The following is a 16949-nucleotide window of genomic DNA, read 5'->3' on the forward strand; positions in this document are numbered from 1 at the left end:
TTTTAGATGTTCCAGGGTCTGCCTGTAGCATCTTAGTTGCAAATCTTTTGTTTTCGTGCCAGGACGCCCTTCGGGGTATTTATTTGTTGCGCTCTATAAAATAAATAACATAACATAACTCCCTCACCAGACACTGCCATAACATTGATATCACTCCAGTACCACAGAGCCTTCATTGAATTTTATGCTACTTTTTTGACAAATCTGTTTATATTTTTCCATATGTATTGTTTTTTATCTTAGTGTTTTTTTCTGTTTTGTGTCACAATAGCTAAATTTTTCAGTCATAACCACACAGCATTCCGGTAAAAAAAACTGCCATTGCCATTTTAGGAGAAAAAATTAGAAGAAACTAAGTTTCAAAAGGATTAAGCGTGAGAAAGTGGGAAGATATCTCTGTCTCCTACTTACCTTAGTGATACCCTGACCATAGACTGGTGTATGTTCAAACATTGATGTCACTCCAGTGCTCCGGAGCCTTCATTGAATATCATGGTACTTGCTTTTTTGACATTTAGGTTTATGTTTTCCTATATTTATTATTTCTCATTGTATTGCTTTTAATTCATGTTAGATCTGGGGGTCTCTAGTTGGCAAGGGTATTCACCTTTTTCCAAACAGGGACTCTTACTTCTAACTCAGGATAAGGGGATTACACTCCTTAATAACCCCTGGTCACCCCCTTGGTAGCTTGGCACGAGCAGACAGGCTTATCTCAGAGGCAGTGTGTTAGGCATTTGTGAATATACACAGTAATACAGTGAAAACACTACGGATGGACACAACACAGGTTGTATACAAATAAGTATTCTTTATATAGACTTAAACACAAGACCACAAACAACAAAAATCCACAATACTATTCTTAAGATTGCTTTAAAGATTATAAAAGTTACTTAGTTCAAGTTGATGATAAATGCGACAAAGTCCTCAACAAAGTACCTGGATGTGTAACACAAAGTAAACAAAAGGCTCGCAAAAGGGGAGATGTGCCGTTTCCGTGATCTGGGGGAAATGATGCGTCATGCCTCAATGCTTGCGCAGTGTAGGGGATGCGCCATAATCCTTACCGGTGCGGAGGTGATGCATAGATTCTCGGCCTGCGGGCCGGTTGCGGTGCGCAAGATAAAGCCTTGATGCGATGCGATGATCCAGATGCGATGCGAGAAGATGGCGCCCTTGATGCGACGATGCGACGATGCGATGACGCTGCGATGATCATGCATAGATGCCCTGGCAGCCTTGTGACGACTCTGTACTTTGGAGCCGCGACAGGCCCTGCGACATGCTTCTCTGGTGATGCAATGGCGACTCTCTTGATGGCGTCACGCTTCTCCAGTGATGCGACTGCAGGCAGTTTCGATGAACACACGCTTCCAGGGAGATGCGGCGAAGGCTCGCTTCTCCGACGATGCGACAATTTTAGCTGCGGCGGCGATGCGCTTCCTTTCGATGCATCACGATTCCAGCTCCCAGAGACACGCAAATGTCTGTAGATAGAATTCCCAGTCCCTGAGACTTCAGCAGGAGGCAAGCACAGTTCAAGCCCTTGGAGAATATTCTGTAGATGATGAAAGTCCTTAAAAACGTCCTTCTCCTTTCCTTGGCAATGAAGCAACCACTGCAGGCCAACCCAGCAAACAGCACAGTGGCAGAGGGGCAGTCAAACTCCTGCAGCTTCCTTGGTTCTTCTCCTTGGCAAAAGGTTTCTTGTTCCAAAAGTGATCTAAAGTAACCCTGGGCATAGTGGGGCTTCGCGGAGCAACGTGAAGTGGGCGAGAAACTACGCCCACCTCCGCACTCCGCGTAGCCCCACTACGCACCGCAGGCCTCCCTCCTGCCCTCCCTAAATACTTTAAATTAAAAGTGTAAAATAATTAAAAGGCACTTACCTTGCCCGCCGCTGCTCGCTATCTTCATTGCTGCCGTCTTGTTTACTAATGCGCATGCGCGGGCGGCCGCGCATTCGCATTTTTTCGTGAGAAGTGCGCATGCGCGGCCGCCCGCGCATTCGCATTAGTACACAAGACGGCAGAATGAAGATAGCGAGCCCCGGGGATGCGGCGGGCAGCGGCGGGCAAGGTAAGTGCCTTTTAATTATTTTACACTTTTAATTTAAAGTATTTAGGGAGGGCGGGAGGGAGGCGGGTGGCGGCCAGCTACGCTCCGTCTGCGGAGCGTGCGTAGTGCCGGATTCTACGCCAGCTACGCAAAATGCGTAGAAGCCGGCACTACGCACACTCCGTGCACGGAGCGTAGCCGCCCGCCCACCCTTAATCTAAAGTTCTTGGGACTGAGTCCCAATATTTATACCCCAAAATCCTTTGTTCTCCGAAGGCAAAGAGGCCTCTGCCTAGTGCAAACCAGTTCCTGAGCACTTTGTTTACATGACTCCTTCCTTTCACTGTGTGGGGCAGAGACATCAGCCGCACCACAGGAGGTGGAGCCAGCACAGGGGAGGGTACAGCCCTGGAGCACTTTGTTGACAAGATTCCTTCTCTCCTTTCACAGTGCAGGGCTGAGACATCAGACAAGCCACAGGAGGTGGAGCCAGCATTGTAGAGGGAAGGCCCAGCCATATTCAGGTCCCAGGTGCAACTCCTCCCTCCCATCTAGATGCAGATCTCTCTAGTCACCACTGGGCGGCCCCAGACTGTCTGCTGGAATCCCTCAGGGATGTCACTCACAAACCCAGACAAGGAACACACAACCTAGCAGAGGCAGGCCTGGACAGTTAGGCAAGAAAATACAGACTTTCTGAAAGTGGTATTTTCAAACACAGAATAATAAAACCAACTTTTCTAAAATATGAATTTTATCATTTTGATTTCAGTCATACTAAATTTGAATTTCTGCCATGTTCTCTGAGTCAGGTAGGATTATAAGAATGTAATAATCTAACGACCATTCTAGCCTGTGGAGACCAGGTAGCCTTCAATAGTGAAAAACGAAAAAGCTTTAATTCACTAATAGGACATGCTACACACACCAGAGCATGTCCTACCTTATACTTACAATGTACCCTGCCCCTGGGCCTACCATAGGGGTGTCTAATATGAAGCGAAGGGAAAGTTTAGGGACTGGCAAGTGGGTGCACTTGCCAAGTCGACATGGCAGTACTAGACTGCACACAGGCCTTGCAATAGCAGGCCTGAGACACGCTTTACAAGCTGCATCTGTGGGTGGCACAACCAGTACTGCAAGCCCACCAGCAGCATTTGATTTACAAGCCCTGGGCAAACATGGTGCACTGTACTACGGGCTGACAGGTAAATCAAATAACCCAACCATGGAATCACCAATTAGTACATCAATTTAACATAGGGAGCACTTGCACTGTGGCACTGAATAGCAGTGGCACAGTGCCCAAAGCATATAACCAGCAAAAATATATCAAAACAGAGGAGGCAATCCGTCAAAATGGAAGGGAGACTCACGCCAATGATGCCAGGTTTAACAATTCATATTTATTTTTAGCGACTAAAAAAGTGAAGCTACAACTAGTTTATTTTCTTATTTATTTCAGTGATTAAATGTACACTCACAAAATGCCATTAGTGAGATTTTAATGTACTAATTAGTCAAATATATAATAAAACAGCACAAGAAGCATAAAATAGTATTGTTGTACTGGCACATGCGCATATTAATAATCAATAGCCATCTAAGGTTTACTAGGAAATTAAATACATTTTAGGTTTTGATAACAACATCTTTAACTGGGTGGTAGGCCATTTGTTCAGCAAAGTGGGTGTTGGCTCCACCTAGAGGAGTATTTCTCTCTAATTTTATACTATTGGCAGTTTGGTAATCATTCCTCCTTCTTTCGAGTGAGTATTGTAACAACAATGCACGTGGAGCTATTTTACATATTACAAGTACACTCAACCACCACCCTTATTGTTGCACTGTCTTCGTGTAGTATCACTATCACCGCTAACACCACCACCAGCGACATCAACAATACCCCCACGAATACAAATTGTACCAATTCTGCTTGTACCACCAACACCACCACAAATACCATTACCACCAAAACAACCACCTCCGATACCTCCAAAACAAATACCACAACCAATAAGACCACTGCCAGCACCACCAGTTCCACCACCTTATCAACACTAACACCAAGAACACACACCATAAAAAAACACGCCAACACGAATAGTATACCACCAATTCCACAACACACTGAATACTGCCAATGCACCACCAACACCTCAACGCCCAGTACCACCTTCACCATTGCTGCAGTAAAGACCACCACGATCAGCTTGAGCAAAATCAGGCTCTACACTTTTTAGTGGTAGGTGCTATCCTTTTAAGATGATCTGTTATAGTGAGTCTGGTCATCTGTATATGGAAGCGTGCTATTCAAAACATTATAACATTTTCTAATTGTTCAATCCATCTTCGTGTTTCTCTCAATGTTTGCCCATCATTCACTTCCTTTATTCCTTTGTCTCGCTACCCTCTCCTCATCCTGACCCTCGGCCACTCTAGTCCTGCACCTCTACCTTGGTCCTAAAATCATACCAAATACATACTTAGAGACAGCCTCTCCTCCCTCCACTCAAGAGTGAGTACGAGCAAAGACCACCTAAATTCCGGGGAATGAAGCCAAGTTCAGTAAGAAACCGGTAAAGAGCCAGCAAGATAGCAGGGCTAGGACATTCTGATTGGAGGAGGACGAAGAAAACAAGATGTAAGGTTAATAACAGTCATTCTTTCATGTCTACACTCTACATTCTTCATTAGAATGTTAGTGTGGTCAGTTGTAGAATAGCATTGCTTGCGGTAATAGCATATAACGCGTTGTGCCCTGGGTCTGCAAATAAAAGCTTATCTTTACAGAATCTGTCTGCAGGTTGCATTAACATTTGGCAATGAGGATGGGATGGCGAGTAAAGAAACCAATAAAAGGGTGAATAGAGTGACCATGATGGTAATAAACGGGGATTAAGGACCCTCGGTGGGAGCCGTTCCTACGGCATCGTAATCTCTTGATTGGATTAATTTCTGACCCACCCATTTTGATGGAGTCGGTCGTAAAGTAATCCAAACAGGATTACCGAATGACTTACGACGGGCTTAGAGAGCCCGTCTGCCATTCAGAAAGGGCACTTTCCGCCAGAGGGCTTACAATGGCAGATTCATACAGCCTTTCTGAGCCGGCCTTTCTGACTTTGGGGGCCACCAGCAGGGCCCCCATGGGAGCAAAGCCTCCGGATGGCGGCCTAGGGGGCCCCTATGGTGCCCCCTTTTGATCCCTGCACCCTATGGCAGGCACCTTGAGGTCTTTCCCACGCAGTGAAGGGATGAACTGCACCTCAGCTCTATACATAAGAGCATGCATTCCGGTTGGAATGCATGCTCCGGTTGTAAAAAATAGGATTGCGACCAGTGTTCGGTCGCATCCTAATTGCTGGTTTTGGACCGGCGACAGGTCGGTCAGCCCTAGTTTAAGAACGATGTTGGACGGATTTAGGTCCATCACAAATTGAAATCGGCCTCAAAGATGTGAAGTAATAAGGCTGATACACCTCAATTCCTAATGAAATATTCAACATTTCTCACAGTGACAATAATTCTTCCAACTCTTTCCTTCTTAGTTTTAAACTTCGATAAACTACAAGTATTTGTGATCCAAAGAAAACATGACAGAATTATTTAAGTCACGCTCAGCAGACAACACAACATTCTTAGAGGGAGCCTGGTTTCATGAGACGTATGACCCCCAAAGCAAAAAATCCTTTGTGTGCTGCACACACGACACAAGCAAAGCGAAAAAAGCCAGTTCCTCTCCTTTGCACATCCAGTAGATCCTCATTCATCCAATTTCAGAGAATACCCACAGTGGAAACTGTTCTGTGCGGGTGTTTATTGGACTTGAGTCATTTTGAGTGGATCACAGATACTTGAGTACAAGTGAAGAATGTGATGATGTTTACATTCCGTTATCTATGCTGAGAGGTCAGTTTCAAAAACCTATTTAATAGAATTGCCTATATCCTATATTCAATGAAAAAAACCAAAGGTTAAAACTTGGCTATAATCAGGAATACGTTATGTATTCTTTCTATACAAACCAACTTAAACTACACAAACAATAGAAATGCTAAAGTTATAGCATAGAGTGGAGTAGTGTCTTGTAGAGTGCGAAAGAGTGTAGTAGAGTTTTGTAGAGTGGAGTTGCATAGAGTCGCGGAGAGTGTCATACAGTAGAGCGGTGTAGAGTGGATTGTCGAACAGTGGCATAGAGTGGGGTAAAGTAACATACAGTGAAATACAGTAGAATCCAGTGCAACCGTGTAGGATACAGTGAAATAAAGTGTCATAGAGTGGAGTTTTATGTTGTAGAGTAGAGTGGCATGGTGTGGAGTACAGTATAGTGGTCTGGCATAAGATACAGTGGAGTACAGTGTCATAGAGTGGAAGGGCGTGTCGTACAGAGGAGTGGTCTGGTCTGTCATAGAGCTTTGAAAAATGTGATAGAGTGGACTCGAGAGGAATTCCACAGAGTGGGTTTGACTATTGTAGAGTTGAGTAGCATGGAATAGAGAAGAGTGTGGTACAGTGTGGTAGAGTGTAGTGCAGCTGTGTGGCATAGAGTAGAATACAGGTGTGTGGTGTACAGTGGAGTACAGTAGAGTAAAGTGGAGTAGTGCATAACAGAGTCAGGTGCAGTACAGTGGGGTAGACTGGCGTAAAGAAAGTTGTGTAAAGTGTTGTACAGTGGAGGAGAGTGTTGTACAGTGGCATAGAGTAAACTAGTGTTGCTGTACACTCGCACAGATTAGGGTACACTGTTGTACAGTGGAGTGCTATAGAGTGCAGTATTGTGTGGTGAAACGGATGGTCACAGATTGTTGTTGAATGAAGTAGAGTGTCGCAGAGCAGAGTGGAGGGGCAAGAAGTGGAATTGGGTAAAGGTGAGTGGGGTATAGTGGAATAGTGTAGAGTGGAGTGCCGTAGAGTGAAATGGCATACATTGGAGCGGCATATGGTGAAATACCGTAGAGTGGAGTGCAATAGAGTGGAGTAGCGTGTCGTAGAGTATTGGAAAGTGTTGTAGTGTGGAGTGGCACAGAGTGGAGTAAAGTGTTGTAAAGTAGAGTGGTGTATAGTGTTGCGGAGTGTGATAGAGTGGAGTGGTATATAGGGTCATTGAGTCGATAGTCATAGAGTGGAGAGGCGTACAGTGGAGAAAAGTGCAGTACAGTGTCATAGAGTAGAGTGGAGTAAAGTGAGGTGTAGTGGCATAGAGGGAGTTGCTTAGTGTAGCCTAGAGTGGAGTTGAATGTTATAGAGTGGAGTAGAGTGTCGTACAATGGCATAGAGTGGAGCCGAATATTGTAGTGTGGAGTGTAGGGCATAGCGTGTAGTAGTGTCATACAATGATATAGAGCGTAGTAGAGTGTTGTAGAGTGGAGTTGTATAAAGTAGACTGTGGTAAAGTGGAGCAGCTTAGGGTGGAGTGTCATTGAGTGGGGTAAAGTGTAGGTCTGGGCGGAGTTCTTTGCCGAACCCTGCGAAGTGGCGAAAAAACTCTGCCGTGCTCGAGCCACAGCTTCCTCAACATGAGCAGCAAATTTCTCAGCATGACTGGTCAGGCGCTATTGCAACCACCGATGCTGAATGCTATCACTAGGTGGAGGTCTAGAACGCAATTTTTCTCGCTAGCGCGCGTCAACCTAACATTGGCAAGCAGTGAAAGAGAAAAATCTCTACTCCGCGTCATGTTACAGAGTTTTGCAGGACTCTGCGCAAAGTGGGCAAAACTCCATGAACTAAGCCGGTGGAATGGAATTCTTCACCTACCCCTATGTCTTCACGTACCCCAAGTAAAGTGCTGTACAGTGGAGTCGAGTGGAGTGGCATACCGTACGTAGAGTGGAGTAAAGCATCATTGATTGGCGTTCCATGTCAGGTAGTAGAGTGCCGTAGAGTGGTGTAGAGTAGAGTGGCATAGCATAGAGTGGAGTAAAGGGTCATCGAGTGGAGTGGAGTGGCGTCTCGTACAGTGAAGTGCTGTGGCGTGTTGTAGGCTGTCGGAAACTGCCATAGAGTGGGGCAGAATGGATAGAGTGGCATAGAGTGGAGTACACCATTGTACAGTGGAATGACGTAGAGTAGAGTGTGGTAAGTGGAGTGGCATAGTGTCAGAGTGAAGTGGCACAGAGTATCATACAGTGGAGTGGGGTACAGTGGAGTAGACTGCCGTAGTGTTTCATAGAGTAGTGTGGGGTACATTGGGGTGGAGTGGCATAGACAAAGTTGAGTAGAGTGTTATACAGTGACATAGAGTTATGTTATGTTATGTTATTGGAGCTTGTAGCGTGCACAGATACTCCAAGGAGTGTCCCGGCGCTGACCTTAAGGAGTGAGGGGAAACTGATTAAATAAAAGGAACGTTTTCAGATTTTTTTTTAAAAGGGTGGGTTCCTGGATGCTGCGGAGAGCAAAAGGAAGCGAATTCCAGGCCAGTGCAGCCTTGAAAGCAAGGGAACTGCCACCCATCATTTGTAGGCAAAAGCGAGGTACATGGGCTAGGAGTTGATAGGCAGAGAGTTGTTGTCTAGCTGGAGTGTTGAACATAAAACGTTTCCGCAAATAGATTGGAAGGCACACTGCGCCAGGACCAGGGCTTTAAACTTAACTCGTTCGGCTACTGGCAACCAGTGGAGTATACTTAGATACTGTTTTACACTGCTTCTGGTCGGAATGTTAAAAAGAGGCCTGCCCACGGCATTCTGGACTACCTGCAGTTTGTTAAGCAAGTAGCCTGGTAGGCCAACGTACAAGGTGTTGGCATAATCGATGCGCAAAAGTATCAGGGCTCGGGTAACCGTTTCTTTTGCTGCCCTAGGGAAGAGTGGTACAAATATTCTGAGGGATTTGAGTATCCTGAAACAGTTCCCAACAAGCCTCTTGATCTGGGTGGAGAAAGAGAGGTTCTCTTCAAACCAGATCCCCAGATTCTTGGCAGGTTCCCCGTTGGGGCCGACGAAGGAAAATCAGCCAGCCAAAGGGCTATCCTAAACTGATGGGGGAATATTCCATAGAGGAGGATTTCTAATGTGTCCTCATTACATTTTAGTTGAGGACAGGACAGCCAATGAAAAACTGCGTCAGACAGTTTTTTGCAAAGGAGGTGGAGCATTCAGATTTTCCACAAATAAACAAGTATCATCGGTGTATGCAATAATTGTGCCTCCCAGATCCTCTACCAATTGAACCAAGGGAGTAACATAAATGTTAAAAAGATGGGGGCTCAGAGAGGACCCCTGCAGGACTCCCATGGACACCCTCTGCAGTGAGGAAGCAAACGGGGAGAGCCAAACCTGTTGCGTCCGACCCTCCAAAAATGATTTGAGCCAGCTCCAGGCAGTGATTGAGATACCTATGTCAGCAAGTCGAGCAAGCAGCATTAAGAGGGGAACGGTATCCAATGCTGCCGAAAGGTCCAGCAAAATCAAAACTGCCCTTCTGCCAGAATCCAAGCATTCCCGAATGACTTTGGAAACTTCCACTAGAGCTGACTCTGTACTGTAAGAGGCTCTGAACCCAGATTGGGCTGGATATAATAGGCCTGAGCTTTCAGTAAGCTGTTTATTAACAACTTTTTCACAGACTTTTGCCACATTGGGTAAAAGGGGCAATAGCTCACTTGGTTCAGTGGATCCAACAACGTTTTTATTAACAGTGGCAAAATCTTGGCCTGTTTCCACGTGGCCGGAACAAGAGCCTTCTGGAGGGACATATTGATGAGTCTGTTACCTTCCAGATTGACTGTCTCTGCTACTGAAGCCAGTAGTCTAGCAGCGCGGGGGTCAGACCGAGAGCCTGATTTCAAAGCCTTGAGGACCCTAAGTGAGTCAGGCAGAACGATGGGTGTAAAGACCACTAAAGAAGGAGATGAAGCAGGCAGAACCTCCGAAGGCAAGGTAACGGCCGTGGCCTTGTTGCAAGTAGTGATCGACACCTGTATAGCGTGGATTTTATCAATAAACTCGAAAGTTTCTCGCACCAGGCGTTTAAGGAAGGGAGCGTAATCAATTCAGCTTTTGGGGCCAGAAAACTCTGAACAATGGAAAACATTTCCTTGGAGTTATTTCTGGTTAGATCAATGCTAGCTGTATAGTAAAGGCTTTTAGCATGTGCTATAGTGGTATGATAGATTTTCTGGGTTTTCCTTAGTGTCAGCTTTGCTGAAGGACAGAAATCCTTACGCCAACACCACTCTAAATTTCTTGCATTGCTGATTTAGTTCTTTGAGCTCAGGCGTGAACCAGGATTTCGAGGGAGAATGCCTGGACCGCCTGTGGACGGGTGTAGGAGTAAGGAGATCCACTGCTTGTGAGATCCAGCTAGTAAAGCTAGGAAGCGCCCCTTCTAGGTCATTAGAAAGAGCTGGAATTGAGTCAGCCAGAGCATAGCTACATATTAGAGGGTCAGTTTTGGCAGAGGCAGGGCCTTGACGTGCCCGGTGTATTAATGCCATCCGCCACCCAGGTAAAATAAGACAGGAAGTGGTCAGACCAAGGCACCAAAAGGGGATCACTGAAACAATATCGATGTAAAAAATATCGAGTTACAAAAATATCGAGGTAAAAATATAGAATACCAAAATATCGACCTCCTATCTCCAAACAGGTAAGTACAAAAATATTGAATCAAAAATATCGATGTAAAAAATATAGTTAGTCAAAATATCGAATTTTTAAAAATGCTTTAAATTAATTAAAAATTAATTAAAATAATAAATATAATTAACATAAACATACTTATACTAATTAAATAACCTTAAAATTAATAAGTAATTAATATAATTAAAAAACATTTTTTTACAAATTAATTTGTTAATACATATATATATATATATATATATATATATATATATATATATATATATATATATATATATATATATATATATACATAATATCAATAAAATATTTACAATATTTTTACCGTAGGATAGCGGAAAGTGTCAAATTTACTTAAATGCAACAGTAGAGAAAGTGTTGGATAGCGTAGGGGTAAAAATTACTATTCCCACTCCAGAGAGTGCAACAGTAGGCAAAGCGTTGGATAGCGGGAGTGTTAAAATTACTATTCCCACTCCAGAGAGTGCAACAGTAGGGAAAGCATTGGGTAGCGTAGGGGAAAAAATTACTATTCCTACTCCAGAGATTGCTACAGTATAGAAAGTGTTGGGATAGAGTAGGGGTAAAAATTACTATTCCCACTCCAGAGTGCAACAGTAGGGAAAGCGTTGGATAGCGTAGGGGTAAAAATTACTATTCCCACTCCAAAGAGTGCAACAGTAGGGAAAGCATTGGATAGCGGGAGATTTAAAATTACTATTTCCACTCCAAAGAATGCAACAGTAGGGAAAGATTTGGACAGCGTAGGGGTAAAAATTACTATTCACACTCCAGAGAGTGCAACAGTAGGGAAAGTTTTGAATAGCGTAGGGGTAAAATTACTATTCCCACTCCAGTAAGTGCAAAAGTAGGGTAAGTGTTGAATAGCGTAGGGGTAAAAATTACTATTCCCACTCCAATGAGTGCAACAGTAGGGAAAGTTTTGGATAGCGTAGGGGTAAAAATTACTATTCCCATTCCAGAAAGAGCAACAGTAGGGAAAGCGTTGGATAGCGGGAGGGTTACAATTACTATTCCCACTTCAGAGAGTGCAATAGTAGGGAAAGTGTTGGATAGCGTAGGAGTAAAAATTACTATTCCCACTCCAGTGAGTGCAACTTTAGGGAAAGCGTTGGCTAGCGTAGGGGTAAAAATTACTACTCCCACTCCAAAGAGTGCAACAGTAGGGAAAGCGTTGGATAGCATAGGGGTAAAAATTACTATTCCCACTCCAATGAGTGCAACAGTAGGGAAAGCATTGGATAGCGGGAGATTAAAAATTACTATTTCCACTCCAAAGAGTGCAACAGTAGGGAAAGCGTTGGACAGCGTAGGGGTAAAAATTACTATTCACACTCCAGAGAGTGCAACAGTAGGGAAAGTTTTTGATAGCGTAGGGGTAAAAATTACTATTCCCATTCCAGTGAGTGCAACAGTAGGGAAAGTGTTGGATAGCGTAGGGGTAAAAATTACTATTCCCACTCCAAAGAGTGCAACAGTAGAGAAAGTTTTGGATAGCGTAGGGGTACAAATTACCATTCCCACTCCAGAAAGTGCAACAGTAGGGAAAGCGTTGGATAGCGGGAGGGTCAAAATTACTATTCCCACTCCAGAGAGTGAAACAGTAGGGAAAGTGTTGGATAGCGTAGGAGTAAAAATTACTATTCCCACTCCAGTGAGTACAACTTTAGGGAAAGCGTTGGATAGCGTAGGGATAAATATTACTACTCCCACTCCAAAGAGTGTCAACAGTAGGGAAAGCGTTGGATAGCATAGGGGTAAAAATTACTATTCCCACTCCAATGAGTGCAACAGTAGGGAAAGCATTGGATAGCGGGAGATTTAAAATTACTATTTCCACTCCAAAGAGTGCAACAGTAGGGAAAGCGTTGGACAGCGTAGGGGTAAAAATTACTATTCACACTCCAGAGAGGGCAACAGTAGAGAAAGTAAATATTTCATATATGAATAAAAATAAATTAAATATTAATAGCAAATACAAAATAATTAACAATAATTAACAATTTTATATAATATAATAATTAATCAATTAAAAATACCCAAAAAATAATTATTACAAATAATTACCTATTAATACAAATTATTTACCAATTAACCATTAATTAATTAGCAATTAAAAATGTATTAATAATTACAACAAAACAAAACCAAAAAATAAATAACAATATTTATTTATTCACAAATAAATTACTTCCCACCCTATTCCCCTATAAACCACAGCCCACTACAGAAAATAAATTAATAAAATTAATATAATTAACAATTAAACTATTAACTAAAATAAATCATCAATTATATTTTATTTAATTACCAATTAAAAATGTATATATCAATTTATTCCAAATAAATACCAAAGAATACTTTTAAAAATGTAATTCATTATAATTAATTTACTTCCCACCCTATTGCCCTATAAACCAACAACCCGCTACAGAAAATACATTAATACAATTTACATAATTATCAATTAATCAATTAATTAAAATGAATTACCAATTATATTTTAATTAATTACCAATTAAAAATTTAAATATCAATTAATTCAAAAGAAATACCAATAAATACATTAAAACATTTAAATACTTAAATGTAAATTACTTCCTACCCTATTCCCCTATAAACCCACAACCCACTACAGAAAATACATTAATAAAATTAACATAATTATCAATTAATTAAAATAATTAAAAATTATATTTTAATTAATTACCAATAAATTATCAATTAACTATTAATTCTAAATAAATACAAATAAATAAATTAACATATTTAATTAATTATAATTAAATTACTTCCCACCCTATTCCCCTATAAACCCACAACCCGCTACAGAAAATACATTAATGAAATTAACATAATTATCAATTAATCAATAATTAAAATAATTAACAATCATATTTTAATGAATTACCAATTAATTATCAGTTAACTATTAATTCTAAATAAATACCAATAAATAAATTAACATATTTAATTAATTATAATTAAATTACTTCCCACCTTATTCCCCTATAAACCCGCAACCCACTACAGAATTATATTACGCAAAAATTAAATACCATAAAATTAATTAATTATAATAATTTATAAAACAAATATACACTTTTCACACATATACTAAAATAAAAAATACTCAAAAAAATGAATATAAACTTACCTCAAATTCGATATTTTTGTTGTCTATATTCTGTCATTCTATATTTTTGTTGTCTATATTCTGTCATTCTATATTTTTGTTGTCTATGTTCTGTCATTCTTTATTTTTGTTTTCTATATTCTGTCATTCGATATTTTGTCCATTCTATATTTTTTGATTCGATATTTATGCTATTCTATTCAATATTTTTGTAATCTATATTCTGTCCATTCGATATTGTGTCCATTCTATATTTTAAACTCGATATTATTGTAATTCGATATTAAAAACTCGATATTTTGACTGTATACCACCAAAAGGGGATCTTCCACCATAATGGGGAAGTTGGTACAAATGGGGTCGAGAGTATGACCACCAAGATGAGTCGGTAGGCTAACCCATTGAGTAAGCTGGGCAATGTTCAGTGAATCCATATCTAGGAGCAATAGTGCGGCTGAGCTACCTTGCTTGAGAGTACTTTTTAGTTCTTCTGTGACTGCCAACAGGGCAGATTCAGTGCAATGCTGTGCACAAAAGCCCATCTAGGTGGGGTGAAGGCAATGGTGGTTTTCCAAGAAATCAGACTATGGGAAATCAGTTAATGAGCAGAGTGTCGTGGCATGCAGTGTCGTAGCATGCAGTGCAGTGGCATAGAGTGTCGTGGCAGAGAGTATTGTGGCATACAGTGTTTTTGCAGAGGGTGGAGTGGGGTACAGTCGAGTAGCGTAGACTGGAGTGACGTAGAGTAGAGTGAACTGGATTAGAGTGGAGAAGTGTGTAGTGGAGTGGTGAAGAGTGGAAATGAATGCAGCAGAATAGTGTAGAGTGGCCTAGTCTGTATTTGCCTACAGTGGAATACCATAGACTGGAGTGTCATGGAGTGGAGTGGCTTAGAGTGGAGTGGCATACCATGGAATACCAAATCGTAGTGATGCAGATTGAAGTGCTTTACAGTGGAGTTAAGTACAGTCAAATAAGGTATAGGGGAGTGGTGTAGACTGGAGCGGCGTACAGTGGAGTGGCATGTCATAGAGTAGAGAGGCGTGAGGTGGAGTGTTGTCGAGTATAGTGGAGTGTGTACAGTAGAGGGGGTATAGTCAAGTAGTGTGTTGTAGAGTAGAGTGGAATGCCGTAGAATGGAATAGTTATAAAAAGACAGTGGAACTTAGCTCATACATCATACACACAATGTAAAGTATAGAGACTCAATGGAACCTATACACATCAGGTTGTCCTGACCCAGCCGGGGCAGGAGTTTTATTACCAACAGAAACAATGTTGAATACAAAATGCAATTTTCAGGACACAAGCCTGTGCCTGTACTGACAAGACAGGAGAAAAATAGATGTAGGGTGAGAAAAAGGGTGATTTTCAGGCAAGAAAAGAGAGCAAAAGCAGGGCACTGCAAAAAAATGCAAAGAATAATAGCAGTGTCGCCTGGAGTGGAATGTACACAAGGTTAAACAATATTTCAAGTGTCAACCCACTCTTGGGTGTCGACGTTTCGATCCCTAAATGCTCTAGTAGATGCACGGGATCATCATCAGGACTTAACTAGATAGTAAAACATGCCTGAATTAGCAAAGCCATCAGGTTTCGCTCACACATATGGTTCAATGGGGTTAGTTGGTAAAAACTTCAAACGTCATACTGTTGGAGGCTGCACTTTTAGGTTATGTGCTCGCGTTGGAATCGTTTTGTACACAGACATCAATGGTTCCGTGTTTTGTTTCAGTGTGTGGTCTCCTTTGAAGTTAGCGTTTTCAGGCTTGCTTCGCCCTGGGCTTCAACTATGTGGATACAGGCCGTTGGTCAGAATCAACCAGCGCCTCTCCCAGGGGTGCTCGGACGATGCCGTTTTCGTTATACCCATGGCCCTTAGCTATCCACTGGGTTCCCCTTGTCTTAAAGAAAGGTAGAATGGAATAGTGTCATGTTCCACTAGGTTAGGGCTTCCTGTTTGACTGCGGGAGGGTCTGCTGGCTCCGAGACACATGCGGACATTGTAGCACCCGACTTCCGTTCCATGGAGGTCGGCAGTCTAGCTTCACTCCGGTTGCTACCTGTGCAGCGTCCAGCGCTTATGGAGGAAACCGCATTTGAACTGCAGTTTCTGCCCGATCGGCACTTCTGATTCTGTGTTTCCTGTTGCCTGCATCCCTGGACCAGGTATTCTTTTCCGCGCTGGAGCGCACTTCCATAGCCTTGTCGATCTTTTTCCTAGCTGCGCTGGAGCTCGTTCCTCAGTTTGCCACGCTGGAGCTCAATCCTCAGCCTTGCCGCGCTGGAGCTCGTTTCAGTCCTGCCTGTACAATCAATTCCACGCTGGTGCGCTACACTTCAGCTTGGCTCGACTTCCATTGCCACACTAAAGTGTTTCTCTCAGTTTACCTTTCTATCTGTGCCGCGCTGGAGTGCTGCTTTGCCTCACTGGTATATCACGCGCTGCATCGCTAATTTGCTTTATGGTTTGTACGTGCTGGTGCACTGCTTTTCCCCACTATTGAATCACGCACTGGAGCGCTATTGACTTTATGGTTTGCACACGCTGGAATGCTATTTACCTCACTGTTGTTACACCGCGCTGGAGCGCTTACCTTTATGTTACTGGTTGCGCAGGAGCGCTTGTTGTCTGCTTAATCCTTGCTCCACACCGGGGTGCCCGATTGGTTCCTCATCTCAGGAGCGCTATCCAACGTGATTCTAACCGTATGGATTACCTGGCTTCGTGGTGTCTTCTTGACAAGGCAGTGGCGTCACTAGGGTTGGTGTCACCCGGTGCGGGTAACTCATGGTGTCACCCCCTCACAACTTACCGGATGGACCAACTCACCCTCGGCCTGCACCATGTCCCCTCTGCCTGCACCACCTCTCCCTCTGTCCGCACCATCTCCCCTCTGCCTGCACCATCTCACCCCCTACTCGCACCATCTGTCCCTCAGCCTGCACCATCTCACTGTCTGCCTGCAACATCTCCCCTCTGCCTGCACTATCTTCCCTCTGCCTGCACATCTCTCCCTTTGTCCACACCATCTCCCCTCCGCCTACACCATCTCTCCCTCTGCCTGCGCCATCTCCCCTCCGCCTGCACCATCTCTCCCTCTGCCTGTACCATCTCCCCTCCGCTTGCACCATTTCTCCCT

This window comes from Lissotriton vulgaris, chromosome 10 (assembly GCF_964263255.1).
Source record: "Lissotriton vulgaris chromosome 10, aLisVul1.2, whole genome shotgun sequence".
In the NCBI taxonomy this organism is placed as follows: Eukaryota; Metazoa; Chordata; class Amphibia; order Caudata; family Salamandridae; genus Lissotriton; species Lissotriton vulgaris.